The sequence below is a fragment of the Emydura macquarii genome, unplaced genomic scaffold, assembly GCF_026122565.2.
Source record: "Emydura macquarii macquarii isolate MOO-44397 ecotype Brisbane River unplaced genomic scaffold, CSIRO-AGI_Emac_v2 contig_431, whole genome shotgun sequence".
In the NCBI taxonomy this organism is placed as follows: Eukaryota; Metazoa; Chordata; order Testudines; family Chelidae; genus Emydura; species Emydura macquarii.
Window position 1 is genome coordinate 5,064,230 of NW_027130568.1, and position 14,867 is coordinate 5,079,096.

At 39.1% G+C, this 14,867-nt stretch overlaps 1 long non-coding RNA gene across 1 annotated transcript in view; it reads left to right on the forward strand.

Annotated features, from left to right (window-relative positions):
• Nucleotides 1-1,987: 1,987 nt before the first annotated feature.
• LOC137146243 (uncharacterized) overlaps nucleotides 1,988-14,867 on the forward strand; it is a 64,330-nt gene continuing 51,450 nt past the window's right edge. Inside the window, exon 1 of the long non-coding RNA XR_010917864.1 lies at nucleotides 1,988-2,080. This is a non-coding gene — a long non-coding RNA (uncharacterized lncRNA). The remainder of the gene's footprint in view (nucleotides 2,081-14,867) is intronic.

Consider the following 14,867-nt stretch of genomic DNA (forward strand, 5'->3'; position numbering starts at 1 on the left):
ACTTCCTATTTGCAGGACTATCTATCTCCTAAGATAAAGCACTTTGAGTCAGTATACTTTGGCTAGAATTTTCAAAAGTGCCTAGGTGTCTTATGGTCCTAAGTCCTATTTTCAGAATTGGCTTAGGGTATGTCTACACTGTGGTTTAAAACTTGCAGCAGCCAGTCCCAGAGTCTGGGTCTACAGACTTGGTCTTGTGAGTCTTGTGTTACAGTGCTAAAAAGACCAGTGTAGAAGTTGAGGCACGGGTTTTGAAGCCCACCTGTCTCCCTGTGCTTCAGAGCCTGAGCCAGAACATCTGCACAGCAGATTTTTTAGCACTGCAGCACAAGTCCAAATCTGTAGACCTGGGCTCTGAGACTCACTGCTGTGGCATTTAAAACTCAGCATAGACACACCCTTAGGCTTTTAGGAGCCTAAGTTCCACTGACTTTTAATGGGGTGGTAAGAAGAAGACATACAGGATCTAATAAGGCTTTTCCATCACTAACTTTTGTGATCAATGGTTAAAAAAGCAGCTACAACTTAAAATAACGGATGGTTGGGAATTTCCCACTGGAATGATTTTCTGATGGAAAATGCACTTTTCACAAAATTGAATTTTTCCACATGAAAATTTCTCTAGCATCCTGCCTGCAAGGCTCTGGTATGCAATTTTGTTGCAGCCATCAATCTCAGGACAAGGTGACTGAGGTAATATCTTTTATTGGACCAACTTTTGTGGTGGGAGACAAACTTTTGAGCTTCCACAGAGCTCTGCTTCAGGTCTGGGAAATGGAGCCACGAATGGAGCTGGAAGAAAGCAAGCTTGCAGTGCACAGTTCCAGTGGAGCAGAGGGAAGCCTACAGTCTCTGACATAACTGCTCCAAAAGGGCCCTCCCTGAGAGAAGGAAGGATCCACTCCAGAAATAATCAGAGTGGGGAAGTCCCCCTGCCTGTGGATCTGGGGCACAGATAATCTTTCTTTACTTATTTGATTTGGACTTCCCCAACAGGGGAAAGCCCTGGACTAAGCTGACTTGGGGGTGGGATGATGAGAGGAAGTGGCCTAGGGAGGGCAGCCTAAAGCTGTCTTGGTAGCCAGACCCCTGGTAGCCCCAAAGACCCCATGGTCAGAGCCTGGTGGAATGGGAGGGTCCAGGCTCCCCTCTCCGCCCCCCAAACCCTCTGCTGGTCATGGGTTGCAGCCTTGACCACTAGGCCATGCTTCCCTACCAAACCCCAAGGGAGGACCATTACACATCCCAATTTGGGATGAAAATATTTAAAAAATAAAAAATCTTTCATGGAAAGACATTTCCATTTTCTGGCCAGCTCTACTTAGAACACTTTATTGTGGCATGTGTAAGTATTTGTTAATAAGTAAGTTAGTGTATTAGGTAATATGAAATATGTGAATTATGAAATATTTTATACAACTTCATATGGTTTGTATTAAATAAATATATTAGCTCAGTTCCTGAGCTGGTGTTAATTGGAGTAACTCCATTTACTCCAAGGTAAAGCACTTGAATTTAGGAAATGTCAGAATTATGGCTGCCTATATAACCTTAATTCTGCCTCTCTGTGCCTTTATCCTGTGCACTGAATGAGGCAGGTTATGAAAAACATACTATGTTATCATTTGATTCAAGACAGAATCATAATGCATACTCACGAGGAAGGAAAATTTGGATTGCAAGAGTAAACATAAATCTGTTATTTCCCAACTTTTGAGAGCATGACTTTACATCATAAATAATGTTTTTATCATACTTTTTAATGTAATTTCAATTTTTAAAGGAAAAAATGTAAAAAGGAATTCTATTATCTGCAACTGTAACCATCACCCATAAGACACCATCAGGCATCCATAAGACACCCATCTCAATGTGATAGAATGGACAGGGCCCTTTAAGAAGGACCTGGCCCAGGCCACCTGTGCCTCATTTACAGCCTCTCAATAGGGCTTGATGGAGGGCAGCTGGTCTCTGTAAAGAGCCAGAGGGGTGTAGCAAAGTGAAGCTACAGAGTTAGAAGATGCCTGTAGGTGGCTTCAGGAGACCCTGAGACTTCAGCAAACTGAAAAACTTCAGCCAGGTAGGGATAGGAGTGACTCGGGAGAGAAGGTCTTGGATCTTCTCCTGGGAGAAGGACTCTGGACTGGTGGAGTTTATTTAGGGAGTCCCGAAGAGGAGAAACTGAGGGTATTGCATGGCCACCTCAGGCCATGAGGGGGCATTGGGGAAGTGGCTGACCTTCTATACCTACAATGTGCTGGGGGTCTTAACTAGTATGTTGGATAAGGCTTTATGAATTTATTATGAATTTTATAGAGTCCCTGTTGTTCCATGTCTATTGTTCCATGTCCCTGTTACTTGTAGCTTCTTAAATCAGGTACTGAGAGTCACTAGCATTCTACACAACTTTAATATTATGTCTGCCGTCAGTGTGAAATTCCACCCCTGTGCAGGGTTCAGTATATAGTCCATGCATCATGTAAATCCTATTTAAACCCTATTTTGATGGATTAAATGAGATTTAAATGGTGCATATGCCTTGTGATGGCCTACTCACAGGAGAGAAATTCAACCTTAAGTTCAGTGGTGTAATACAAAGAATGCAACAGGAAATGATTGATCTGTTAGCAGAGATAAGGTGCTGTGAGAAACTTCGGTCTGTTTTCACTATCTTTCCAGGAAATGCCAATTAAACAAAAAATCAATGTTTCCAAATCCTGTCTGAGACAATATTTACCACAAATATATTTCCATGTAATTCTACATTTCCATAATACCGTTGTCTTGATAGTGACATGAAGAAGAGTGGCATTACTTTTATGAATGGATGCAGAACAGTCCTTACAATTACACCACATGTACTTTGTTTAATTTACTACTTCTGTTAAAGAAAACCAATTGTTTTCTGAGATATTTATTTCCTAGATACTGACTTTGATTTTACTCCAGTGATATCCTATGAGGAATCTTCTTCATTTTCTTATTTCAACTTCAATATATTCTACTGCAGAAACATTGCTTTTGAGAAACACATGCCTCTTTTGAGATGCAGATGAATGACAAATGACATTCTGTAAGTTGATCTCTGCATCTTTGGGATTTCTGTGTTTCTGGGGCTAGTTCAAAAGACTTTCATCATATTGCTGAATTAGTTTTCTAGAATATGAAAACCACTGAAATACATATGAGGAAGATGTCAAAATATTTTCTGTGAGCTACACTGTAACTGAACTACATGCCCTTGAATCCAGATGCCTATGGGCTAAGCAGGGCTTCTTATGGGCAGGGAGAGGACAGGGAGGAAATCAGAATGGGAGGAATCTTGTTTTCTCTCCTCTCACTCACTGGATTAACTGTTTATACTCTCGCCCAAATGAAATTTTCAATAAAAAATAGTTATGAAAAATATTTTCCACTTGATTGTAACAAAAAATGATGACAACACAATGCAAATAGAAGCAACTGATATTCCTCCCCCGCCCCCAATATTTTGCTGACATTGGAGACAAGCAGGCACTTTTTGATCTTTACAGAATCTTTACTACCTGTACTTCTTGCATTTGAAAAAGCTGATTATGATTTTCACTTTAAAGATTTAGAGTTAGCAAAAATCAAGACTAATGTGGTTCATGCATTAAGATCATTACTGCTAACAGATGGAATAGCATTTTGACTATCCTCACATTGATCTGTTAATGAAATGAAATCTTGACTTTATTATATAAGAAAAGATTTCTCTATTTGCTCTATACTTTGTAAAACCTTCAATGTGTCTTACCAGTGTTATTGATGAAGTGCTTCATTTATGAAAACTTACTTGATTAGCATCCTGGGAAAGTGATGATAAAAATGAGCCCTCTTCCTAGAGTATCCCCAGTTTACAAAATGATGAATGAAATCAGGTAAAAGTCAACAACAAGTGATCGAACCAAAATTATTTGGGTTTTGTGTAATAGCTGCATGAAGTGTCTGCACAGAAGATGGTCTTAAAAATGTTCTAGTGGTGTAAGTTTGCAGTACCACTAGCCTAACTCAGGCCTCAACTCAGCAAGGTATTAAGCATATACCTAACTTCAACTAACTGAGTAGTCCCATTGATACCAATGGAGCTTTCATACCTATTGTTAAGCACATGCCTAAGTACATTGCTGAACTGAGTCCTTAATAAATTAACACCACTTGGCAAAATCCCAGTGTACTTATGGAGTTTCTTCGTGTGGATCCACTATTTGGCTGTTGCTTTTTCACTGATGGATCTCTTGCATTCTATGCTTCCATGTGAATGAGTCATAGAAGTTATAAAGATAAAGGACCTGTTAGTTGACCTAGTTCTTCTATCTGCCAATGCAGGATTGGCTCCATATTGTATATTGGCTAATGTTTTGTCCAGTTGAGTTGTAAATGTCCCAAGTGATGGGTCTTCCGTCACTTCCTTTGGGAGAATATTCCACAGTGCACTAGACCAATATTGTTTCATATTGGGTTCTAATAATTCCTATCTTCCCTACCCCACAACAGCTGGCTATCTGTGGAGCAGAGTGCATGCTATACCCCTATAAGGGATTATTCAGTGTGTATGTGCTTCTCTGGAGTGCCAGGAAGTGTTGTCCATCAGGTGGCGTAACGCTTTATGAAATTTGTGGGGAAGGACGGCTCTATGCCATCCTAAATACAGGCGGACATATTTTTCAACTAGTATAAATCAGCATAGTTCCAGTGATATCAATTTATACCAGCTGGGTGGCTTGCTTCCTTAGGCTTGTGCCTTAATGGCACATACAGGCCTACCTGTGGTCTGAATTCTACCCCACCTAAGGGCTAGATTTCTTTCTAAAAAAGCAAAAACATTTGTGTGAATATCTTAGATGCTTCTGATGCACATAATTTACTTGATAACGCTTGAGAATTCTGATTCTTTCTGACATTGTAAGAACTGTGAGGGAGGGGACTGTCTCTTTGTTTTGTTGGGACAGCACCTGGCACAAGGGAGTTCTGATCCACAACTGTGCCCATAGGTGCTGCCTCAGTACAAACAAGAAATAAATAACTATTAATAATAATAATTGGTAAACATCTCTTTTCATATAACGTTTTAGTTTTAAAAAAAACCTTTTGAAAATGAAAGTCTACCTAAATATCATGATGTACTGTATTATAAACTGAAAAAATGGACAATATGCAAACTTTGGGAGATTATTCTACAGTACGGTAAATCTATGTAAGTGTGCTTTTCAGGTTTGTTCCTTTGTAGTTGTCATAGAAAATGAAGCCCTTTGATAAATTCTTTTTCTGTACACTCATCGTCTATTAGTTGACTGAGGGAGGAGAGTTCAATATTTTTTGTGTTAACAATTAGTCAAAATAGCATACCAGGAATAAGGCTCAAACACTAATCCCAGACAGTGAATATTATTAAATACCTCTTCCTTTTGCATTTTGTTGCAGAAGATTATTGATGTGTCTATTTGCTGAAGTGGGGAGCCATGTGGTGTGATGAGGTTTTAAAAATTAAATAACTTTTTTTTAAAGAAGTTTCCATAGGTATTTCCCTGAATGGCCTAATTCAGCAACCTTTTGCTCTTTCTACTGGAGAGACAGGTGTTACAGTAGTTCCCTTACTTCCATTGATAATGACAGAAATCAGGAGCCCAAGTCTGCCCTGGGAGAGGTGCTATTCCTCTCAAGGCCTGTTCCTTTTCTTTGTGTCTAGCATTGGTTCTCTGTTTGTAATTTATCTAAAGCTTCTTTCTGAAATAATTACATTTGCCTAGTGAACAAGACCTTGTAATCTGTAATGTCTGTCCACTGTACAATCTCCCATATTTGATTTTTGGGTTTCATTCTCCACAAGAAGCCTGAGGTGTAGTCTCAGACAGAGCCAGTGTAGGTTAAAAAAAGGAATGCTGCCTTCTAAAAGGGGAAGATTACATTGTATGGGCCAGATTGTGCTAATTCTACATGGCCTTCAGTAAGCTGATGGTGATGTAGAGCTGCATCATTGCAGGGGTGCAGTGAGTATGTTGCTCCAGTCCTTTGGATGACTCAGCTTGTTTCTTGCAGTTCTCTCAGACATACCTGTGCACTGGTGCAATGAGCAGGTGCCCTGTCATGTCCCCAGTCCCTGATGCTGTTTTGGGAGTGATTTTCCCTCTCTGCACACTAGCAGAGAGGTGTCTTGAATTCAGAAATTACCATTGTACCTGCTTATACACAGAGTACAGTGTGGGGAGGCTTCTTATACCCTCCCCTTCCTTGTGCATTCACCCTAGAGTAAGGTGACCAGATAGTAAGTGTGAAAAATCAGAAGTGGGGGCCAGGGGGTAATAGGTGCCTATATAAGACAAAGCCTCTAATATCAGAACTGTCCCTATAAAGGCAGGACATCTGATCATCCTACCCTAGAGCGAGGTACAGCCTGGCCAAGCAATATGAACAGGGCCCATCCAGCTCCATCCTTATCTAATGTATGGCAGGGTCTCTCTCTTCCATTGTTTGCTTGGTACTCCTCTTATATACTGCCAGACTGCCTTGCATCTTTTCTCTGGTTGTTGCAGGTTCACTTAACCCATTGGTGAAGCTCTGTGACTTCAAAACCTAGCACCACGAACATGGGACAGGAAGCCAGGAATTAGAGCTGAGCTTCCCAAGAAGGAGGGGGGTACAAGCTAGGAGGGGAAGATAATATCTGCTGACCGCTGCTTGCACTTGAGTTGGATGGGAACATAGGTGGAGAAGTAAGGATGGTTCTTTGGCTGGGTGCCTTCTAATGTAAGGTAGAGACCAACTTTATAGTTGACAGTCCTAAGTCACTGAAAGCAGAGGTTAGCCCTATATATTTACATTATCCTGTATGATTCATTTGAAACTAGGATAGAGTACATTACATTATGTCATATATTTTAAGAGACGGTATAATATGACCTACAAGGCCCTAAATATATATTTTTTTCTCTTCATGCTTCCCTTGATAATTATTTGAATAGCAGAGTTCATTTTCAATTATGAGAGGTCCAGGCTTATTTCTGAGAATCTTGTATTTTAAATCCTCTGAGTAGCTGAGGAGGTGGATATTGGCTTATCTGTTCATCTCAAATGAATCCATAATGCAGTGGCCTTTAAACAACAAATAGTCTGATTGTTTTCTAAGATGAAAATATGAAATTTAAAATTACTAGAACAAAAAGTACTTTTCCAGGTTCTCCTGTCAAGTCATTCCATCGGCTGTAACTTAACTCAGAACTAAGGATGCAGTCCTGTAATTTTTACTTGTGAAAGTATTGTTTAGTCATGTGAGTAGTCACAATGACTTTAATGGAACTATTTTCTTTAGTGAGGATGGAAAGGTTAAACCCTGATATTCTATTGAGCTAAGCAATCTACACTTAACTGTGTCTTTCTGTAGAATACAGTAGGGTAACATCTGCTCTGTAACAAATATGCATCCCAGAACTATATATCTTTTTCTATACTGAAAAAAAAAAAATCTCAGGTGTATCCTGCCCAGTAAAAGAGTGTGTAGAAAGGAGCCCCTTTTAAGCCAGCATAGTTTCCCCACTACAGACTGCATAGTCTAATAAGTGAAGTACAAACACAACTAGAGAGCCTGGAGAAGCTGCTTTAAGTTTTAGGGTTGAGAAATTTATCTAAAAAATACCTGTAATTGTTTTATTAGTGTTTTCTTAAATTCTGAGTTTTCAAGGAAAATCTATATTTTTTCAGTACCACTAGGTGTCATCGTGTCTATTTTTAACTTGTCATACAATAGATTCTTCCCAGTGTCTAGTACATATTATCTCAAAGTTGAAGGCTTTATCTGCTTCATCACAATTGCAGAGTGAAAGAAAACAAAAAGGGGAAAATGTATGATATTATGAAAAGGAAAAAAATAGTCTTAAAGGACAGTTACACAGAAGATAAAGGATCCTGTAAAATCAAAGGTTTGGAAGTTTGCAATTTAATCTTCTGTTTGATATACAGTTGTCTTCCATATAACTTTTCATCTGATAAGAACAATGTACAAAGGTGTACGATGTATTCACTCTACATCATTATTGATTAGTAATTTAGAAAATAGTTCCTCAAAATAAAGACAACCAAATCACTAGTCACCTTTGAAAATCTTGGCCTAGACCTGAAGTTTCATAGGCAATCCCTACAGAAAGAATAGAGAAGACCTCATATTGAGAGATCAGGAGCTATTAATGTAAGGCAAAATTCACAGAGTTATAAGGGTGACCTCAGCATGGGAAGGTCAAGGGGTCAGAAGTCAAATCTCTACAGGGAAGTCTCCTAATTCCACTGTTTACCAAGTAACAGTACTTTGAGACATTTATTTGGCTCCCTTCTCTAACAATCTAAAATTTGAGTATGTGTAAGTGTATTAATTATGTCATATTAATATTTCATTTTCAAAAAGCTAAAGCTGTCTACACTCCCAGTGTGAAGAACTTGGAAGGTGACATTTCACTAATGACTGCGCCAAGACTTGACAAAGATTGATAGAGTGGTTTTTAAGTAGATCCCCATGAGAAGCATCTCATACAAAATGAAAATGACGTTAAATCTTTGAAAAATAAACTATATATACATTGTACATGTACTTTCCTTTGCAAGAAAGGACTTGGATACAGTAACACTTTAAAAATAATTTCCCACATGCATTACACATGTACTCTTGGTTTAGTAATGCCGTAAGGGTTTTGAACACCAGTTGTGTTTCAGATAACCTTTACCAAAGATTATTAATTCAGTGTCTGACACAATGAGATGTACATTATAGGCCAGACTGTGCAGTGTGGGTAGTACAGACCTGCACCACCCTATGGGGGGCTAAGGGAGGGAGTATTGTCAGATAAGGCGCACTCCCTTCAGGAGTTCCTCAGCATGCAGTGGGAGTAGGCATTCTGCACCATCCCATTGAGTGCTCCCTTCTCTGGTCAGCAATTTTGTGGTTTCATTGGGAGAGCAGAGTCATGATTCCACCTCCTTCCTGACCTTGATGTGGTGTCTTTCACCTCTGGTGACACTAGTAGGAAGAAGCCCTGGGAATCACTGAGCACAGGGACTGCAATTCTGCCCTGCTTTTTGTGGGTGGGGGGATCCTGTTCTCCCACTTCCTTCATCTATGGGCTAGTCATACTTATTAAAAATTACTATACTGCTGTCTATTTCCCATTGGAAAAGCATCTAAAATCCACCATAAATTACCTTAATTGCTAACCTTGTTGGCAATCTCAGCAGAAATGCCAATGACTGAATAGGCCAAGAGAACAAACTACCCTCTGTCCCCGAACAAAGGCATTTCTCCCAGTCTGAGTCATGCTGGTGGGGCAATATGGGAAAGCATATGCTGCTGCTTCCAATCTTTGTACCTGTTCTCTAGAGAATTTGAACACATCTGTCTATAGAACTGTCAATCAGTCACCTTTCATGAATGCTAGTTTTATATATATTTTTTTTAGAATTTAAAGACAAAACTTTAGTACTGTTTTTTTTAAACTACTATCATCCAAACAACACAGAAAAATGTCCATTCAAAAGTTTGTTTAAAAGCTGCTATTTGAAGCAGTACTAGAAATGTTTGATATAAGGCTATACAGAGAAATGCAATAAATGAAAGCATCTGAGCACTGGGATTGGTCTAATTTCTAGGCAGAAATGGAAAGGAGACGTGATCTGCAGGTAAGTTATTGATATATATTTAATTACATGTAAGCATGCTTATTGTTGGGTCAGCAGCACTCTGTTAAATAGGGTGTGAAATTTTCCATTGAAGTGGAATAGGTTGAAGCGCCTGCTCCTCAGCTTTGACATTTTTTTCCCTGTGTATAGAAATCAATTCTTCTATGAATGCTACTTGGACTTCCATGTTGGAAAAAAAGTTCTTCACACTAGTCTTTTTTTATACCTTTTGAGCAATAAACATGTGCACCTCTAGAATTAATAACAAAAGTAATATTAAACAGGCTATAAGTGCTGGTGGCTGATGGAGAGCTGGTATTCAGCAGCACGAAGGAATTAAGTCAAACAACCCCCTCGTTACTTCGGAAGAAATTCACTTCAAGAGAAATAATGAAAAAGGAGGCATTTTGTTCTCCCTTGACTCAGATATGGCTTTCAGGTCTCTATTGGTCTGGTCCCTCTTTTAGAAACAGAAGCAGCGAAGTGTAGTAGAAATGTTACCTTCCCTGAAACCCCTGTATCCACTCTGTTCTTAAGAAATAATTAAAACCAGAAATGTGAGGGAGAGGCAGAGAGGGGAATTGCTATCTATCATGCACATAGCCTTTAGATTAGTTGTACAGTTTTGTACAGTTCATAAAAATCTATTTCATTCGCTTGATTTCATGCAGTGGAGACATGGAGAAACCAGAGAGATATGTTAATCATTGCTGCTATCAGTTTCTTAAATCGTCATCCCATCAGGGGTAATGCAAGATGGAAAAAAAAAAAAGCAATATTCTTCACTCATTGGGGTATCATGCATTAAGCTTTTCTTGATGAAAAGCATTTGGAGGATCAATAAGACATTTTCCTACATTTTTCTGCTGGTCCCTGGAGTCTCCAATTTCCACCCCAGCTATTAATTGATTCAAATGACATAGGATATTACAAAAAGATTTCCCACCCCAGTCTCCTTCTCCTGATTCTACTACTAAGCTTTTCTAAAACTCCAAATGCTATCAGTGCTTTTATTCTGTTGCTCAGCTGAGATTTGTTGCTCTATTCTTTGGAACAATATCACTTTATACACTGAAATCTATTTTTTTTTTAATTACTTCTCCTTCCTACAAAATGATTTATACAATTAGAATCTCTTTTTTTTGCGGGGAGGGGGGAGATGACTGTAACAGAAGGCATTACAAGCCTTTTTCTTTAATAATTAGAGGCATAGGTTTCTAGTGGTCTGAGACTTCCTAGGATTTACCTTTGTCCTATTGCCCTATATCAATGTAGTGACTAACATCAATGTGACTGTCTATCACGTGTAAGTTCATCGTTCATATCTCCTTGTCAGTTAGGTTTTATCATGACATACCCAGAATCTCTGGTTCCCATGCTTCATTGGCTGCCTTCTGGGCTTCCTTGCCTTGGGCATGTTAATTAATTCTTTGGTCCTGCAGATCAGCCCTGCTTCGAGCCCAAACCACCTCCAGTGACTGAAATATGTGTAACGCTGGTTTGGAGGAAACAAATTAAATACAAAAAGCCTTGATGCATATTACTGGTAAATGCATTTGCCTTTTCAAGTTTACGGCTTGTAACTGTCAAGGGATTACATATGAGATGCTATGATAGTGAACATGGCTTCATTTTGTATCTAGCAGGCAGAATGATACACTGCAGTGTAAGCTAACCATCAGAATCACTGGACAGAATTCTTCTACTTGATATGTGGTTATTACAAAGAATTGTATTTACACACAGCAGTACTCACCTGTCCTAGCAGTGTTACAGTAGCTATGTTAACACTGAGCCCGCACAGTCTATTGAATGGAGCAGTGAATAAAAAACAACACAGCAGTCTTGTGAGATCGGGGATGCTATGCCATCCTGGAAATGAACTAGGGAATGGGGAATGAAAGAAGAGTGGCAAATCTGAAGAGACTACACTAGCATCACAACTAAGGATGACATGGCATACGGTACAGGATAGAATGGGCATATGGTACAGGGTGGGGTGGGTAGCAAAGGAAAACAGAAGTTCAACACGGCACAGCTGCAACCAGTCAAAAAGGATCAAGAGTCAGGATAATATGATAGCGCATGTTGGCATGGTACAGTATAAGATAGGCAGACTGGCTGTCAACATGCACTAAGGTCTGGAGGAAAGACTATGAATATATGACAAGAAAAGGTCAGTCTTTATGTGTGTAACTCACAAAATCCTGGGATAAAACTAATAATCTCATTGACTAATTGTCCTTTCCAGGTGCTATTAAGTGAACTAACCGGGAGGAGGTTGAGGAAGGCAGGATTAGGGTCACATGGAACAGTGAGTGCCCATAACTGCCAAGTTCTAAGCATTTATTTGAGTAACATTTTTCTTATAGATTGTGCATGAAACAAGCATGTTTTGTCTGATTCAGTCTACCCTCCCTGCCTAAAATTAGTGAATTAATGCTAATACTTCAAGGATATGAAATATTCATATTCAAGAATTACATTCACACAGATGAGTCTGAAAGTACTTTCACCTACCTGGGAGGAAGGTCAGTAGCATTGAACCTTATTCTGCACTATGTCTGAAGTGCACTTGGACATAATAGATAGTGTAGACTGCAGACAGCTGACTACAGTTTGCTGATCCTAACTGCTCAGTCCAAGTGGAAGTTAGAGCAGCAGGAGGCATACTGTAACTTCCATGGCAGGCACAACTGCCACTATCTCTTATGGTTTACTGCCAGGGAGAAGCAGCTTTAGATTACAGCCAAGGACTCCAGAAAAGCCCTATTGTGAAAGCCCTATAGTGAAATGAATGCATGGAATCCATTCACAATGTTGTCAACTTTCATAATATTTGGTACTTTTCAAAGCCCCATCTCCTGGAGTCCTGTGATTTACATGAGACTCTCAACTTTCGTTTCTTCAAAAAAATGGAAGTTGAATCTAGCCGTTATGTTTGTGAAGAAAAGCATGAAAAAATGAACCCAGAAGGCAAATATAAAAAGAATCCCAACTTTTTTTTAAAAAAATCATGATTTTTTAAAAGAAAATCTCATGATTTTGTGGACCTGACTCATGACTTTTGAACTCTTGGGATTATCGAAATTATAAAATTAATTTTTATTACCAACAACCTATCAACAAAAGAGAATCAGCACTACTTTCTATTATGAGACCAGTAATGTAAACTCTTTAAGTGCCTTCTTGCCCATACTTTCATTAAGATTCGGTAACATTTCGTTAATATTCCATGTTATGTTAAACATGGAGTTAAACTGGTGATCTGTATCAATAATTTAAGGGTAAAAATGTTACAAGGATGTTATAATTATCCCAAAACCAAACATTACAAACCCAGGAAATTCAGAGAAGGTTAAATTTAAGAGAAATACAAACATGTTTAGATATGGAAATAGGGCATCCAAACAACCTTAAATCTGCCCTATGGTAACTCCATGTAAAAAAACATATACCTATGATTCAGGCATTTTAGTGCTTGTAGTTCCAGATTAGATTAAACTGATATCTTTCTTTAAAGTTGTGACATGGTTTTTTGTTTTGTTTTTTGTCTTTCTTCTCATGGTGTCACAGGACAGAGTTGCAAATTCAGTCTGTTCTCTAAGAATAAATACTGTTAGTTTGAGGAGGATATGCTATATTTTCCATACAAAGTAAAGCTAGTGTATCCTTGCTTTAAATGCAAAATGGAACTCAACCTTAACTATGGAGCTGCAACTAGTGCTTCTATTATTGAGACGCCCTATAAGGCCTAACCATAAACTTCAAGGTAGTTGACCTAAACCTCCAGCTCTGCTGAAAGGATTATTCTGTTTCATGTTCAGCTGGCTCTTTAATAACTGCACTTTATTCTCTGGATCTATATTTGCTTCTTTACTTTGACTGTGTACTTACTTTTTCTGTCTTTCTTCTATTTGTTTCCAGGCCTGGCCTTTCCATCATTCTTCTTGACTCTACGCTTGGCTTTTTCCTCTTGCTTCTCCTTGACTTATTGTTTTGATGTCCTTTATTCAGCTATCCACATTCTCTATGGTTTTTCTGAGGGACTGTTCAGAATTTCATGATCAGACTGACCAGACAGACCATCTCTCTCTTTCTCTCCATCATAAGGTTCATCACAAGATTTGTCAATGGTAATGCTCAACCTCTTGTTACAGATTTAGCCATATATGGAACTATGTGAGTCCTGGGTATGTTGAAAGGAAGGCATTTCCCCCCCAACTTCAGCAAAAGCAACATATCTACAAGGCCAGCAAGAAATTGGGCTTTCATTAAATGCCTAGTGGGACTAAAATCTTTGCTGGGAGTAGCTTTTCTAAATCCAAGTTTTCAAATATCATGGGTCAGGTTCCCAAAAAATCCATGAGACTGGCTTCAGAATCATGATTTTAAGTGTTTGGTTCTTTTTATTTGTCTTCTGGCTTTTTTTTTAAATAAGTCTTTAGGATTTAAATTTTCATACTTTTTCTCCACAACCATGAGTGTTAGAATCTTAATTTTTTTAAAAAATGAAATCTAAAATTTTCACTATTATGTTTTCACTGTCAAATTTTCACTTCTCATGTTTAGATATTGGGAGAAGAACAACCATCTTTGCTCTAGCCGTTCCACCAACCTATCTCCTCCTACATGCATGCAAAATCACTGAATATTCTGAGGCCAAGGCCAGTCTACCACGGTCATCAAAGCAGCCTGTGAGATTGTATTAACCACTGGTTAGGTGCTGTAATGGGGGGAGAGGGCGAGAGCCAAGCTTTTTTCCTCTCCTCTGTGCCAAACTTGGCACATAGTTCCTGAGCCCTATCTCCCACTGAAGGCACCAGATGAGAAGAACTCTTCCAGCTCCCAGGGCTGGGAAAAGAGAGCCAAGCTAGGTTTCCCATATGAACCCTGTGAATTCCATTCCTGTTCTGGGAGCTCCACATGGAGCAGGAGCCATGACGTGTAAAAAAGAGCCAGAGCCAGGTCAGTCTCCTCCTGACCACCCTCTGGACACAGCACATGGTGTCAGGGGCCCATTTCCTCCATTTGGGATAATATCCTTCCACTGATTGATTAGTGTGGTTAGCCTGGTAGCTTAAGTAGCATAGTCAGTTCAGCAGTCAGTGCTGAACGTTCAAACCCTGCTGATAATCCATGATGGGGAGATTGTTGCAGTTGAAGATAACAACAGATTTTTTTAA